We start from the raw sequence: 18086 nt of genomic DNA on the forward strand, positions 1-18086 counted from the left end.
CTAACCAATAATAAATAAATTACTTCTTACCATTAACGCAACTTCTTGAACATAAAAATGCATGAGAACGTTTTATATTTTGATTGTTATTTTTAACCCTGTGATTACAGGTGGAATTATTCATCACTTATCCTGTTAAGCAATGTCGGCTCAGATTTATCCGAGAGCCAGATGCAGTCATCAAAAGAGCCACATCTGGCTCTAGAGCCATAGGTTCCCTACCCCTGGATTAGGGGGTACTTGAATTACAAAATGTTCACGGGGGTACATCGATGAAAAAAGGTTGAGAACCTCTGGTTTAGAGGATTTAAAAAGGCTTAAATGCTAAAAGTGTTACGTCTGTTCAGCATTGTGATGCCGGGTTCGATTCCCTCGAGGATGCGTCAAGTGAACACAGCAAAGGTAAGATATACAAAATGTATTTAAATAACAAAAAGAGCTATATAACAAAAATGCTAGAGCTAGTAGAATAAAACAAACAAAGGACGCTAGCATAAAAGCTAGGATATACAACAATGAGAAATAAACTGGCACGTAGGCACATAAAACAGTAAAACAAAAACTTCAGCATGAGAACTGGAATGAACAATGAATGGCTAGCGTGAAAAGCTTAGCGAGAATATACATACGATATAGAGTGCAGGCGTAACTTGTTGCGTGAAAAGCAAATCATGAACCCAGGCTGAACAAACAAAAGAGGAAGGGCTTATAAAGTGACGGTGATTATCTGTAGCAGGTGTGCGGGGTGTGAGCAGCAGGTGAACTGATGTGTAACCATGGTGATGGACAAAAACAGGAAATAAACGGGTCAGACTGAGAATGAAAAAACAAACATGTATAAAAGTAAACAGGTATAAAAGTAAGTGCATCTCTATATTCCTTCAAAACCGCTCTAAAACAACACCTCTAGGCAACTTCAACACTTTACTAATACCCTCCTCCATTCACGTCCCATCTCCCCGGATTATAAACAACTCAAATGTACTTATAATGTATATACTTGTTCTTATGCTATCTGAACTCACTATGTTCTCTGCTGGCTGTACATATCCTACTAAATAAGACCTACACTGTTTCAATGTCCACATTTCTCTGTTGATGCAATTGTTGATGACTGAAGTTCTGATATCAACCAAAGCTCCTCATCCCACCCCCCGGATTGTAAATAATATAAATAATTCTATGTACATACTATGATGATTAACTTGTGTAATGACTGTATTATGTTGATAGTATATATTTGTACCATGAATTGATTAACGTGGACCCCGACTTAAACAAGTTGAAAAACTTATTCGGGTGTTACCATTTAGTGGTCAATTGTATGGAATATGTACTGAACTGTGCAATCTACTAATAAAAGTATCAATCAATCAATCAATCAATCAATCAATCAATCAAGATCTGAGCAGCAGATCGCAACAAAAAGAGTAATATAAATCAACAATACAATCTGAAAACTCTTTAATCGTGTTCTCCTGTTCTGGTTTTCAAAATTCACAGTCTGCTCCCCTCTTTAAACTGCACTCATGTTTCCCATTGCGGGGCCACCAGCACAGTGCCCCGGAAACCACCCACAGACGGTGTGGCCACAGCTTGCATAGCGGGTCAACTCACAAGCCCATAATTGCACTTTTGCATGTCGTTTTTCATTTCTGGTATTTTTAGATCAGTTGGTGTTCTCAACCGAACATATAGGAAATTAAAAGACTAGAGCTTCGAACATATGCCAAAGGTCTTATTTTAAGATCTGTGCCCCAAAAAAAGACCATTGTTAATTATTTATATGACAGCCTACCATTAGTCGAGCAAACAGGAGGTAATAATAATGGCAATTTGTGATGAATCACACTCAAATGATGCCAAAAGTTTGACTGAATATGCTTCTAAGGAACAAAAACGCATGAGGTCAGCACCCAGGCTGTTGTGAAAGGGTACTTCACACCGGCCTCTCTCTCCTTTAGGGGCAAGAGTCTGTCAATCAAATGTGCATTTTACTGTGAAAGAAAAAAACAGAGAGAGGGGAAGAGTTCTCCTGATGTATTGTCCGTGCAGCTGTGGTCGGCTGCTCTGAAGTTCTACCAAGTGCGGCCCACAATACGAGCAAGAATGTTTTCTTCTACTTAAGCAACAGTGGGTAGTATAATAAGGAAAGTAGTTCCAATTGAGCAGAAACTAAGGCGTATAAAGCATTTTTTTTTTTTTTGCGCATTGGCTGACTGATTAGCTCAGGGGTCACCAACCTTTTTGAAACCAAGAGCTACTTCTTGGGTACTGATTAATGCGAAGGGCTACCAGTTTGATACACACTTAAATAAATTGCCAGAAATAGCCAATTTGCTCAATTTACCTTTAATAAATAAATCTACATTTATATGAAAAAAATGGGTATTTCTGTCTGTGTTCCGTCATACTTTTTTTCTTCCTTTTACGGAAGGTTTTTGTAGAGAATAAATCAGGGGTAGGGAACCTATGGCTCTAGAGCCAGATCTGGCTCTCAGATAAATCTTAGCTGACATTGCTTAACACGATAAGTAATGAATAATTCCGCTGGTAATCACAGTGTTAAAAATAACGTTTAAATAATAAAACATTCTCATGCGTTTTAATCCAACCATTCGTTTTCTACCGCACCTGTTCAAGATGTCGCATTGATGGTAAGAAGTATTATATTTATAATTGGTTAACTTTAGAATAACAGTGTTATTAAAAAGAATAAGAAACCTATTATACTCTAAAAATGTTGGTCTTACTTAAAAATGCACGCATTTAGTTGTATTCAGAGTTAGAAAATATTATACGGCTCTCACGGAAATACATTTTGAAATATCTGGCTTTCATGGCTCTCTCAGCCAAAAAGGTTCCCGACCCCTGGAATGAATGATGAAAAAAAAACACTTTTTTGAACGATTTAAAAAAGGAGAAAACAGGAAAAAAATTAAAATTACATTTTGAAACATAGTTTATTTTCAATTACAACTTATTAAAATTCAAAATTCAACCGAAAAAAAAGAAGAGAAAAACTAGCTAATTCGAATCGTTTTGAAAAAATTAAGAAAATAATTTATGGAAGATCATTAGTAATTTTCCTGATTAAGATTAATTTTAGAATTTTGATGACCTGTTTTAAATAGGTTAAAATCCAATCTGCACTTTGTTAGAATGTATAACAAATTGGACCAAGCTTTATTTCTAACAAAGACAAATCATTATTTCTTCTAGATTTTCCAGAACAAAAAGTTTAAAAGAAATTCAAGACTTTGAAGTAAGATTTAAATTTGATCCTACAGACTTTCTAGATATGCCAGAATAATTGTTTTGAATTTTAATCATAATAAGTTTGAAGAAATATTTCACAAATATTCTTTGTCGAAAAAACGGAAGCTAAAATTAAGTGAAGTGACTTATATAGCACTTTTCTCTAGTGACTCAAAGCGCTTTACATAGCGAAACCCAATATCTATGTTACAATTAAACCAGTGTGGGGGCACTGGGAGCAGGTGGGTAAAGTCTCTTGCTTAAGGACACAACGTCAGTGACTAGGATGACAGAAGCGGGAATCGAACCTGCAACACTCAAGTTGCTGGCACAGCCACTCTACCAACCGAGCTATACTGCCCTGGTGAAGAATTACATTAAAATGTATTTATTATTCTTTACAATAGGAAAAATAAATTTACTCGAACATTGATTTAAATTGTCAGGAAAGAAGAAGAAGGAATTTAAAAGGTCAAAAGGTATATGTGTTTAAAAATCCTAAAATCATTTTTAAGGTTGTATTTTTTCTCTAAAATTGTCTTTCTCAAAGTTATAAGTAGCAAAGTAAAAAAAATAAATGAATCTATTTAAACAAGTGAAGACCAAGTCTTTAAAATATTTTCTTGGATTTTCAAATTCTATTTGAATTTTGTCTCTCTTAGAATTAAAAATGTGGAGCAAAGCGAGACCAGCTTGCTGGTAAATAAATGAAATTTAAAAAATAGAGGCAGCTCACTGGTAAGTGCTGCTATTTGAGCTATTTTTAGAACAGGCCAGCGGGCTACTCATCTGGTCCTTACGGGCTACCTGGTGCCCGCGGGCACTGCGTTGGTGACCCCTGGATTAGTTTGTACGACACACAGTGATTGCGGCGGACACTTTGAGGGGATTTAACAAGGCTGTGCTCCCCACAGCCTCGCAGTCCAAAGGACCAATTTGGAGCGGGCGTTACTTCAGCGCATGTATCTGCTTGGGCCTTGGATGAAATGCTAATTGCGTTTGAAAAGACTTCCCAAAAAGCGGAGACTATGCAGAACAGATGCCGTGTTTCCATTGAGGAGAAAAAGCAGGACTTCACGTTTCATTTAACAGCGCATGATTTGAGGTTTTGTGGGCATTACTAACATGGCCACAGTTCTCTTTTCTTTTGTTTTCTACAACTTTTGGCAAGCAGACGTACGCCCCAGGGGAATCCGCACCGCACTGTTTCAGAATGGCCTTTATTCTCCTCTCAGTTGTAAACAAGGACACGGCTGCACACTCATTCCCGATGAAATAAGTGTCGGGGAGACCCTTCGAAGAACTCCAAAGTGCCAGATGGTATCACAGAGGCTGGTCGTTCTGTTACGTATTGATTGGCTGTCAGAAAGGAACAATGTTGTTTATTTAATCCTGATAGGACTCTGGTTTAATTAAGCCTCGGGCTGGGCGACGTGGCCTTTTATTAATATCTCGATATTTTTAAGCCATATCGCGATACACGATGTATATCTCGATATTTTGCCTTAGCCTTGAATGAACACTTGATGCATATAATCACAGCAGTATGGTGATTCTTTGTGTCTACTTTAAAACATTATTCTTTATACCATTCAACCATTCAACCCTTCTTCGATTACGCTTGCACCTCCTGGTACCCCAGCACCTCCAAAACCCTCAAATCTAGACTCCAAACATTCCAGAATAAGCTAGTCCGGTTACTTTTAGACCTCCACCCCAGATCACACCTCAATCCAACCCACTTCTCCAAAGTGGGCTGGCTCAGGGTGGAGGACAGAGTAAAACAACTTGCACTGAGCCTAGTCTATAAAATCCACTACACCTCCTTGATACCGAAGTACATGTCAAACTACTTCCTTAACGTACATGACCGCCATAACCACAACACCAGGGGGAGCTCCACAAACCACGTTAAACCCAGATTCTAATCCAACAAAGGTCTTAACTCATTCTCTTTCTATGCCACATCAATGTGGAATGCACTCCCAACAGGTATAAAAGTAAATGCATCTCTATATTCCTTCAAAACCGCTCTAAAACAACACCTCCAGGCAACTTCAACACTTTACTAATACCCTCCTCCATTCACATCCCATCTCCCCGGATTATAAACAACTCAAATGTACTTCTAATGTATATACTTGTTCTAATGCTATCTGAACTCGCTATGTTCTCTGCTGGCTGTACATATCCTACTAAGTCACACCTACACTGTTTCAATGTCCACATTTCTCGGTTGATGCAATTGTTGATGACTGAAGTTCTGATATCAACCAAAGCTCCTCATCCCACCCCCCGGATTGTATTGTAAATAATGTAAATAATTCAATGTACATACTATGATGATTAACTTGTGTGATGACTGTATTATGTTGATAGTATATATTTGTAAAATGAATTGATTAACGTGGACCCCGACTTAAACAAGTTGAAAAACTTATACGGGTGTTACCATTTAGTGGTCAATTGTACGGAATATGTACTGTACTGTGCAATCTACTAATAAAAGTATCACTCAATCAATCAAAATCAATCAATCAATCAATACTGCACTAATATATGCTCATTTTAAACGTTCATGCAGAGAGGGAAACCACAATTAAGTCAATTTACAAAACAATTAGTTATTAAGCAGTGGCACAAACATTCATGTCATTTCAAAACAGAAAGCGCAAGATTGTCAGAGACATTTTAAAACCAGCTTTTAGTGCATTTTTGTGCATGATGTCACTAAGATGACATATCAAAACAACACTAAATTATAGCGGTGTAACGGTACACAAAAATTTCAGTTCGGTACGTACCTCGGTTTAGAGGTCACGGTTCGGTTCATTTTTGGTGCAGTAAGAAGTGAAGTGAATTATATTTATATAGCGCTTTTCTCAAGTGACTCAAAGCGCTTTACATAGTGACACCCAATATCTAAGTTACATTTAAATCAGTGTGGGTGGCACTGGGAGCAGGTGGGTAAAGTGTCTTTCCTAAGGACACAACGACAGTAACTAGGATGGCACAATCGGGAATCGAACCTGCAACCCTCAAGTTGCTGGCACGGCCACTCTAACAACCGAGCTATGCCGCCCCATGAGAAACCAACAAAATATAATTTTTTGGGTTATTTATGTACCAAATTTGCAAAATCTTCACCAAAAATATTTTTCTTAGTGGAACATATTATGTGAAGTAATGGGAACCTTGGATAGGTCAATAATTCACAATAACACTGATTTTGATTCAATTTTATGTTTTGAGCAATGACAGTTCGAAAGAAAAAAAAACAGCTTTGTTTTATTAGCCATCATTGCAACTTTTTCTAAATCACATTTAGCCTTTAAGCTTTTTTATTTCACTTCTGCTATGTTTTTGTTTATTTTAATAGTATTTTTAGAATGTGCCGTGGGCCTTTAAAACATTAGCTGTGGGCACCCCTGCTATAGATAATAAAAAATAAAATCTGATAAATCTATGGGTAAAAAGCAGAGCCTGGCGACGCATGCCCGTTTATCACAACTCTCTCGCTCTCTCTGTCTCTGCCCCTTCCTCACGAATGTTGCTGCGTGCACAATTTGTTTTGTTTTCAACCCCTTCTTATCCCTGAACGTACATTGAAAATACACACAACCCTAACTTAAAATGCCGGACATTTGAGGCATTTAAGAAACTCCACCCGGACAGCCCTGCAAAAGAGGACATATGCGGGGAAAAGAGGAGGTGTGGTCAGTCTATCGTAGCCCGGTCGCTGCTAGAATGCCGTGTGTTGTGTCTCGGTGTGCATTGTTTACACAACATGCGGTACGCTACTTCATATGTCCGTGTGGAAACTCGTTCAATACAAATACACGTACCGTTACACCCCTACTAAATTAAAGTGCACGTTTTGTACAAAACACAACTACAATAGTTAAAAACAAATAAAGTGCACATTTGTGCATGATGTCACACAAGATATTCCAATAACTGTCAAATAAAGATGAGCTGCGTAACAGGAAATCAAACAGTGTATGTCCTTTGCTATGTGGTAGGTTACTACGGACATTATTAAATTATGTTGTTGACAATTTTTTTCATACGATCTGGAAATGGTTGCTTCGGCATTTTGTGGGTGTGGCACCGAACGGAGATGTTGACATGCAGTTTCAAGCACTCTTCATTCTCTAGCGGGGGACATTTCAAATGATGCTACACACTAGCAGTAGGTGCTACTTTTTGTAACAACGCTTTAGCCGAATACTTGTTCGACATATTCCCGTTTAAAGCCAAACCACCGCCAGACGATAGACCCCGTGCTGTTTTTCTTAGGAATCAATTTGTCATGATCCATGTCTTGGATCATGACATATTCTGGTTTTGGTTCTGTTTACCACATTCTGTCTAGTATTTGTCTTCCTCAGTTCTTTGTGGCACTTCCTGATTTTGTTTCCGTTGTCACAGTTACCCAATTAGTGTCACCTGTCTCTGCTTTGATCACGCGCACCTGCCCTTGATTATTTATCTCCCTATATATGCCCGCCTCTGTTTGACATTCAGTCTTGGACTCTTGCTTGCTACACGCAACAGCTGACGCCGCTCTTCCAAAATTGTGCTAAATCTATTTTTGTATACTTGTTAGCTTATATGCTATTTTGTTTGTTTATGTCCCTAGCTTCCACACTAGCGCCCTTTGTTCTTTCTAGCTCCCAAGCTAGTTCTGTTGTTTTTTGGTTAGTGCCTTTGTGCAAGTGTTTTTGTTCTTAGTTTGTTTTATTATATAAATAAATTCTTATCCCTACCCTCACGCTGTGTTCCATCTTCCGCTGCACCCACGAGAGAACAACTCGTCACCACAATGCCACCGAGACGTCACACAATTCTTCCTTCGTTTGTTACCAGATTGGCACCTTCTTTCTCTCGTATTACCACTCGCACCACTCCGCTAGCATCACAGCTAATGTTACCCATGCTGCTACCTCTCATGCGAAGGCGTATGACGCAACAGTATGTGACGTATGTAAGAAGGTGCGCTTGTCTGAGATAAAAAGAGACAAGAAAGAGGGAAAAAAACCTGTAGTGTAATGCCCGCAGCTAAAAGCAACTGCGTGAGAACGTATACTCGAATATCACGATATAGTCATTTTCTATATCGCACAGAGACAAACCCGCGATATATCGAGTATATCGATATATCGCCTAGCCCTAATTTAGCCCACAAAAAGCAAAAAGCCGCTGCTTGACCAGGGCTCAGAAAATCTGTAGAGACTCCTCCCACTTCCACCAAGGACTGTTTTCACTACTGGACTCTAGAAAGAGGTTCCGCAGCCTCCGAAGCAGAACCTCCAGGTTCTGTAACAGCTTCTTCCCTCCGGCCATAAGACTCTTGAACGCATCATAATAATCCCCTCAATTCCCCCAAGAAACGGATTAACTCGCTGGAATATAAAGACAATATAACATACATCCATAAACGTGGATGCATATGAAAAAGAGCAATATATTTATCCATACAGTAGTCTATTTATTTATATCTGCACATCATTGCGCATCACGAGCTAATGCAACAAAATGTTGTTCTTATCTGTACTGTCCATCCATCCATCCATCCATCATCTTCCGCTTATCCGAGGTCGGGTCGCGGGGGCAACAGCCTAAGCAGGGAAACCCAGACTTCCCTCTCCCCAGCCACTTCGTCTAGCTCTTCCCGGGGGATCCCGAGGCGTTCCCAGGCCAGCCGGGAGACATAGTCTTCCCAACGTGTCCTGGGTCTTCCCCGTGGCCTCCTACCGGTTGGACGTGCCATAAACACCTCCCTAGGGAGGCGTTCGGGTGGCATCCTGACCAGATGCCCGAACCACCTCATCTGGCTCCTCTCGATGTGAAGGAGCAGCGGCTTTACTTTGAGCTCCCCCCGGATGGCAGAGCTTCTCACCCTATCTCTAAAGGAGAGCCCCGCCACACGGCGGAGGAAACTCATTTCGGCCGCTTGTACCCGTGATCTTATCCTTTCGGTCATGACCCAAAGCTCATGACCATAGGTGAGGATGGGAACGTAGATCGACCGGTAAATTTAGAGCTTTGCCTTCCGGCTCAGCTCCTTCTTTACCACAACGGATCGGTACAACGTCCGTATTACTGAAGACGCCGCACCGATCCGCCTGTCGATCTCACGATCCACTCTTCCCTCACTCGTGAACAAGACTCCTAGGTACTTGAACTCCTCCACTTGGGGGAGGGTCTCCTCCCCAACCCGGAGATGGCATTCCACCCTTTTCCGGGCAAGAACCATGGACTCGGACTTGGAGGTGCTGATTCTCATTCCGGTCGCTTCACACTCGGCTGCGAACCGATCCAGCGAGAGCTGAAGAGCCCGGTCAGATGAAGCCATCAGGACCACATCATCTGCAAAAAGCAGAGACCTAATCCTGCGGTTACCAAACCGGAACCCCTCAACGACTTGACTGCGCCTAGAAATTCTGTCCATAAAAGTTATGAACAGAATCGGTGTACTGTAAAGATCAAATTTGAATGACAATAAAAGGAAGTCTAAGTCTAGTCTGAGTCTCTAAACATGAACTGAACTGTAGTATTTCCTCAAAGAGCGATCAAGGTTTATGTGAAATGAGGCATTTTTTGAGTATATAAAAGAACTCGGCACCTTATTACCAAAAAATGATGTCAATTTGAGGTGAGGATTCAATTGCACCATTACAATTTTTTAGAGAAACAGAGCCTAGTGAGAGCGCCTCAGTAGATTAGGCTAGACTTCCCTGTCTCCAACTACTATTTCCAGTTCCACCGAAAGAACAACAAGGCGATCCTAGTTAAACTTCGAGACGTAATCCCCGAAGCCTGTCTTAAGTCTAACCCGGGGGCCTCCTTCTGGCTTGGCATGCCCGGAACACCTCACAAGGTAGGTGTCCCAGAGGCATTTGGACAAGAAAACCGAGCCAACCAACTCGTTTTAGCCACTTGTATCTACGATCTTGCTTTGTCGGTCACTATCTAAAGCTCCTGACCTAGGTGAAGATAAGCAAATAGATCGACTGGTAAAATCCAGAGCTTTACCAGCTCTCTCTTAACCATGCCGGTCTAGGGACGGCGACACGGCAAACAGTTTCGCCTGTTGATCTCATGGTCCTTGTGGGCAAGATCCCAAAGATACTTAAACTCTTCCACCTGTGGCAAGACATTGCCCTAAATCTTGCCATCAAAGAACCATGCCCTCAGATTTGGAGATGCTGAGTCTCACCCCAGGTGCTTCACACTCGGCTGTGAACCCCCTGTTTTGGGTCACACTCCTGCTGCCTACCAGTCTGCTGACGGAAGTTCCCCTTCAGCTGCGGTGGCGCCTCCCCGCGCCTGCAATCATCGCACCTGCCCGTGATGAGCAACCTGCCTTCATAAGCCAGCGTGTCTGGTGATCCAGTGCCAGAACATAGATTCTCGGACCCGTACAGTAAGCCAATACATCTCCAGCCTTCTCGCATGTGCTATGTCTCTCTCTGTGTTCCCTCCCCGTCGTGTTCATTATCTCTCGTGTTATGTCATTCTCCAGCTTCCCGTCGCCCTTCCTCGTCGTCGAGCTGTGTGTCTCGTCTTCCTGGATCCCCTTCCTCTTGGGCCTTTGACCTCACGCCTGCCCAACAACCACGACGCCTCGCTCAAGTCCTTGATCCTTCCGCCTGTCTATGGACTTCTGAGCCTGCTTTGCCCCCTTTGGACTTCTGCCTCAGACTCAACATGCCCCATCAACACCCGATGGTTACAACTCTCATAAAATTCACTCATATAGTCACACTATATATATTTGGATTACACACACATCTCACGCACATTTCCTGCTGTAAATAAATACGCTGACAGCTATAGCACCGTCACACCCCACCTAGTAAACGCCGGAGGTCTCAGTTTGATGAGGCCTCAACTGGACTCCTAGTCGATGAAAATTATGAACAGACCTGGTGACAAAGGGCAGCTTTGGTTGATGCCAATGTTCATACTGAACTTGCTCGACACACTGCTGGCAATTTATTGCCATAAACACACACACACACACACACACAACTGAATGTGTGTGTCATCTGTTTACATTTGAGAATTGACTGCGAAGGAAGGGTGGATTTGTGTTCACAGCAGCAAATGTCATACCACGGGAACCAAATGGGTTCAGCAGGACCACCAAAGAGACCTCAGGATTGTTGGCCATATTATCGGGGTCTACCACTTCCCTGTCCTTCTGCTCCAAGGTCAGCAACTACTAAAACACGTCTCCCAACAGGAAGCACAACCGATTTTGGGATTTATGGAAACATGGCATGATGATCCTATTATATAAGACCTGAGACTCATTTTGATTTTTGAGGAATCTGGTCAGTCAAACTAAAAGACACTTTTTTTTTTAGGGTTTTGAGAACTCATGATCGGATTCACGTTATTTTGAAACACTAACGTTTTGTTGGAATGGCTGCGTACATTAAGACAACTGGCTTTTGACGATATTCAGATGTTTCCTGTGCTGCTATGTGTACTGTTAAACAAGCAATGTACAAACCCTGTTTCCATATGAGTTGGGAAATTGTGTTAGATGTAAATATAAACGGAACACAATGATTTGCAAATCATTTTCAACCCATATTCAGTTGAATATGCTACAAAGACAACATATTTCATGTTCAAACTGATAAACATTTTTTTTTTTGCAAATAATCATTAACTTTAAGAATTTGATGCCAGCAACACGTGACAAAGAAGTTGGGAAAGGTGGCAATAAATACTGATAAAGTTGAGGAATGCTCATCAAACACTTATTTGGAACATCCCACAGGTGTGCAGGCTAATTGAGAACAGGTGGGTGCCATGATTGGGTATAAAAACAACTTCCCAAAAAATGCTCAGTCTTTCACAAGAAAGGATGAGGCGAGGTACACCCCTTTGTCCACAACTGCGTGGGCAAATAGTCAAACAGTTTAAGAACATTTCTCAAAGTGCAATTGCAAGAAATTTAGGGATTTCCACATCTTCGGTCCATAATATCATCAAAAGGTTCAGAGAATCTGGAGAAATCACTCTACGTAAGCGGCATGGCCGGAAACCAACATTGAATGACCATGACCTGTGTCAAAAACCGACATCAATCTCTAAAGCAGTGGTCCCCAACCACCGATTGGTACCGGGCCGCATAAGAATTTTACATTAATTTTTATTTAAAAAAAAAAAAAAAAAAAAAACATTTATTTTTTTTATTAAATCAACATAAAAAACACAATATACACATACAATTAGTGCACCAACCACAAAAACCTCCCTTTTTCATGACAAAGAAAAAAAAGAATATCGCGCAGCCAAAGTGTTCCCTAACGGGAGATGTTAACGAGGCAGGAGGGTCTTCCAGCTCTGGCTTTTACATGTTGTCCTAGCCCGGTCGCTGCTAGCATGTGTAGTCATTCGGTACACCTCTGAACCGAACCGAAACCCCCGTACCGAAACGGTTCAATACAAATACACGTACCGTCACACCCCTAATAGTTACACAAAAAAAATGCAACACTTTTGTATTTTTGTTAACATACATGTTAAATACAAAAATAACATAATACATAAGTGTATGTTTATGCATATAATATATAAACATGTACAATTAGGTCAAGCGGGGGGAACGTGGCTTGATTTTATTTGGCCCCGAAAAACACCCACCAAAAATGGATCAAGCGTAAGGCATCATGTAATGAGAAAGAGAGTAAATGTCAATAATAATAATGAACAAAAACACAATTTTTTGTATTCAAACATATGAATATGTATAACGTTTATTTAGACTTTTTATGAGACTATTTCCTGACAAATTACACAATGACCTCCCACCATCTGCGGAACCCCATCACCGCCAGAAAATTACTATGGAAGTAAAATCACATCAGCTTATACATATATATATGTATATATATATAAGTTGATGTGATTTTACTACATATATATATACAGTATATATTAGGGATGCACCGAAATGAAAATTTGTGGCCGAAGCCGAAGCCGAATAAAATTTAAACGCTTGGCCGAAGGCCGAATACCGAATAATGAATGCAGTTTTTCACAATTTTTTTAATATTGCATAAATAGCCTAGAATAAATATTTAGACATGTTTTTCAAATAAAGTAATTTTCTATTGAATATTGACATTTTTTTAATATTCCAGTAGCCTTTGCTTTTCAAAAAAAGCACAAAGTTTTTCATTTATATTAGGCCTTCAAACAAAACATGCATTCCAAAAAAAAAAATAAAGTGCATTAAAGTGGATAAACCCACAACAAATGAATTACTGTCCTTTTGGCAAAAGTCTGCTTAGATAGGCACAGTAGATAGGCTAATAATGTAAATAGAAGGCTCAAGTAAATCTCAATTAAGTGTGTGCTTGTAACCTCTTACACTTATACAGGTAGCCTACACAACAGGCTAATAATGTAAACAGAGGCCCAAATAAATCTCAATAAGTGTGTGCTTGTAACCTCATACACTTATACAGGTACAAAACATATCCCAACGTCACCCCGTCACTGTACGTTGATTGATTGCGTCACCGCGTCAAAAAATTGCGTCACACGCCACTATTCGGCCTTGTTTTTAACTCATTCCACCGAAGGCCGAATGTGGCTTTTTTTGCCATACTCGGCCGAATATATTCGGTTACCGATTAATCGGTGCATCCCTAATATATATATATATATATATATATATATATATATATCAATATGATACTACATATGCATATATTAATAAATATAAAAATACAAATACAAATAAGTAATTTGTATAAACAAATGTGCATTTGTAAATATATTTTTAAGATTTGGAAATATATAAAAATAAAATTTATAAATATAAAAATGTGACATACAAATAAATCAAGAATTTGTATAAATAAACATGTATTTGTAAATATATTTTTGAGATTTGAATATAAATATACTTGATTTTGTATTTGTATTGACTTTGCATATGTGGATCGTTTTTTATTGCTTTTGTCGATGAAACATTCCTCCCACAAACCAGATGCACAAATAAATGTGACCTACACACTCCCCTGAAAAACAACATTTTTGGATGATACCACAAATTTGGGTATCAATGCGATACAAAGTAGTTAAAGGATCATACGTACGATCCTGTTCTGTCTCCCTGTAACGTTTGTCTGATCTTGAATGGGATTGTGCTGAAAATTTAAATTTTCCTGAAGGCGATAAGGTGGCGACTTGTCCAGGGTGTACCCCGCCTTCCGCCCGATTGTAGTTGAGATAGGCGCCAGCGCCCCCCGCAACCCCGAAAGGGAATAAGCGGTAGAAAACGGATGGAATAAATACAGTACTATCTAATCTAATCTACATTGTTCATATACAAAGTCCCCATGTGTCCAGGGACATATTTCCTGAATTTATAAACATAATATAAATAAAAAAATTAAAAAAACGAAAGAAGATGTTGTGATGCCAAAAAATATCAATGTAATCATAGTAGTATCAACTAGATACGCTACTGTACTTGGTATCATTACAGTGGCTGGACCAGTACTTTTCAGAGCCGGTATAGTACCGAATATTCTTTAGTATCACGGTACCATACTAACACTAGCGTGCAGTGAGTTGCACAAGTTCCCATTCATTAAAACGTCATTCATCAACAAAAACCAACTCCTACTGGACAGACACAAGGCGTCCAAAAAAAAAAAAAAAAGAAACTCCCGCTTCATGTTTATTCCCCTCCGTCGCCACACACTGGGAACGCAATCCCTCTTTCACAGCCGACAATCATCAATCTCACCCTGTCTCCAGCGTGCAAACCTCCCATCAATGAGCAGCCCCCCGTTTACAGCACTGTCCCCCTTTTGTGACGCTCGGCCATTAGGGGGGCCGGGACAGAAGGAGGGAGAAAGCAAGCAGTAAAACAGTTTCCTCCCCGTTAATCACATTCGGGCCCCCACACAGGCCACTGGGGGCCGACCCCTGCCAGGCAATGACATAAACAGTGACAAACAAACGCCCGGAGGATCTCCGTGGTTGTACATCCACAAGAAGGGACCGACGTGAGATAGTACCAATCAAAAAGTGCGCATTTCATGCCACTTTTGCTACTTTTGGAGGGGCAAACATAGGCTTTGGTGCTGGGGTTGATGGAACAATTCTCCCTTCTTTGGCACCGAGGCGGTTGAGTGAGAAGCAGGTGTAAGTGCTGAATGGGTACGCAAGCAGCGCCCTCCCTTTTTCCTCAGAAGGGATTAAATAAACTGTGGCGAGGCTCCACTGACGAGGCAACAAAGGAGATTTGTTGAGAGAAGATGACATCATGTCAAAACAATTAGACATAAGGTGGACACATCCAATTACTCAACGGCCTTGATACACAGTCGTGGTCAGAAGTTTACATACAATTGTAAAGAACGTAAGGCAGGGCACGCCGGAGCCCGGCCCAAGATGGCGGCGAGGAGGCGGGGCGTGCCGGAATCAACCCCGCAAATATTATCAGGTGCGTGGGTCGCCCAGCTGGGCACAATTCAAATCTCCTCTCGCGCTGTATAAAAGGGCAGCGGCCGTAAACTAAAGCGTCACTATAGACAGCGATTTTAAACTAGACAAACAAGTCAATGGCGTTTTAAAATCGGGTTTTTATCACCTTCGTCTTTTAGTAAAGGTTAAACCGTTTTTATCTTTTAACCTTTTTGAACAAGTCGTGCATGCTTTTATTTCAAGTCGCCTGGACTACTGCAATGCACTTTATGCTGGCATTAGCCAAAAAGCTCTCTCCCGGTCGCAGTTAGTCCAGAACGCGGCAGCACGACTTTTAACAGGGGCCAGGAAACGCCAGCATATAACCCCAATTCTTCAGAGTTTGCACTGGCTCCTTGTTCATTTTAGAATTGATTTTAAAACATTGCTGTTTGTTTTTAAATCTTTACATGGACTGGCACCTCAATACATCTCGGACCTTATCCAAATTTACATTCCTGCGCGCGCTCTGAGGTCCGAGAGCCAGCTCCAGCTCGTGGTGCCCAAGACCAGACTTAAGACCAGGGGAGACAGGGCCTTCTCTGTGGTCGGGCCTAAGCTCTGGAACACTCTGCCCCTCCATGTTCAAACTGCTTCCACAGTGGAGTGTTTTAAGTCTCGTCTTAAGACCCACTTTTATTCTTTGGCTTTTAACACTACGTGAGTTGTGTGGTCCTCTGTTGTCCTCTGTGTTTTTTATACACTTTGATTTCTATTTTACTGTTTTAATTGATTTTACCCTTTAAAATAGTTTTTAATCATATTTGTTTTTATATTGTTTTTATTGGTTTTATTCTTTAACACTACGTGAGTTGTGTGGTCCTCTGTCCTCTGTTGTCCTCTGTGTTTTTTATACACTTTGATTTCTATTTTACTGTTTTAATTGATTTTACCCTTTAAAATAGTTTTTAATCATATTTGTTTTTATATTGTTTTTTTACAATTGTTTTTAACACGGCTGTGCAGCACTTTGGAAACATTATTGTTGTTTAAATGTGCTATACAGATAAAGTGGATTCGATTGGATTGGATTGGGAGAGAGACGAAGAGAGAAAGAGCCAGAAGGAAGCCGATGCTGAACGAGAGCGAGAGATAGCCCGAGGAAGATGAAGACGCACGCGGCTGAAAAGGTGGAGCGGCAGAAAAAAAGCAGGACAAAAAGCAACCCGTAGAGCAGGGGTGTCAAACGTACGGCCCGCGGAATGAGTTTCCTAAATATAAAAATGAACATGACATTTTTGAATGAAAGAAACAGCTGTTCTGAATGTGTCCACTAGATGTCACAATAGCAATTTTGAGTATCTTTCTAGAATAGATTTTGCTACATATGGAAAAAACAACAACACGTAATGTTAATGCAGCAGTTGAGGAAAATTAGCAAACTACATAAATAACATCCTGTAATTTGATGTTGATATTTTATTATCTTGATGGATTGAAAAAAAAAACACCAATGAGTGGACTGATGAACATTATCACATCATTTATTCAGAAAGTATAAATAACGACTAGATATTCCCGATAATTGCTTTTTGGCCGATATCCGATATTGTCCAACTCTTAATTATCGATTCCGATATCAACTAATACCGTTGTGGAATTAACACATTATTATGCCTAATTTTGTAGTGAATACTGAAGTTGTCTTTGTTTTTAAGTTATCGTGCCGTGATTTTACCAGTCCGGCCCACTCGGGAGTAGAATTTTCTCCATGTGGAATGGCGCAGTGGGAGAGTGGCCGTGCGCAACCCGAGGGTCCCTGGTTCAATCCCCACCGAGTACCAACCTTGTCACGTCCGTTGTGTCCTGAGCAAGACACTTCACCCTTGCTCCTGATGGGTGCTGGTTAGCGCCTTGCATGGCAGCTCCCTCCATCAGTGTGTGAATGTGTGTGTGAATGGGTAAATTTGGAAGTAGTGTCAAAGCACTTTGAGGACCTTGAAGGTAGAAAAGCGCTATACTAGTACAACCCATTTATCATTTATCTAAGAGGAGTTTGACACCCTTGCCGTAGAGACTTTTTATTATTGAAAAATAAAAGAAAGTCTAACCTGCGTCACAATGTCCTTCCTTGGTGGTCCTGAGAACCCGCACTACAGCAAGTGACTGTCACAATAATGTCATGGCTGTCTTGAGTGTCCAATAATTTCCACAACGCCTATTTTTGTGTGATAGAGTGATTAGAGCACATACTTGCTGGTCACAAAAAACATTCATGAAGTTTGGTCCTTATATGAATTTATTATGGGTCTACTGAAAATGTGACCAAATCAGGTTTGTTACTGAAGGTAAAAGTCCGCTACTAATGGAGTCAATGGTCG

The 18086-nt window shown here is 40.5% G+C and overlaps 1 protein-coding gene across 1 annotated transcript in view; it reads right to left on the reverse strand.

The window, feature by feature from the left end:
* The window catches only part of adgrv1 (adhesion G protein-coupled receptor V1), a 469843-nt gene that overhangs the window by 437655 nt on the left and 14102 nt on the right, over nucleotides 1-18086 (reverse strand). The gene's annotated exons all lie outside the window — the stretch shown is intronic.

Source organism: Nerophis ophidion, linkage group LG01 (genome assembly GCF_033978795.1).
Source record: "Nerophis ophidion isolate RoL-2023_Sa linkage group LG01, RoL_Noph_v1.0, whole genome shotgun sequence".
Taxonomy (NCBI): Eukaryota; Metazoa; Chordata; class Actinopteri; order Syngnathiformes; family Syngnathidae; genus Nerophis; species Nerophis ophidion.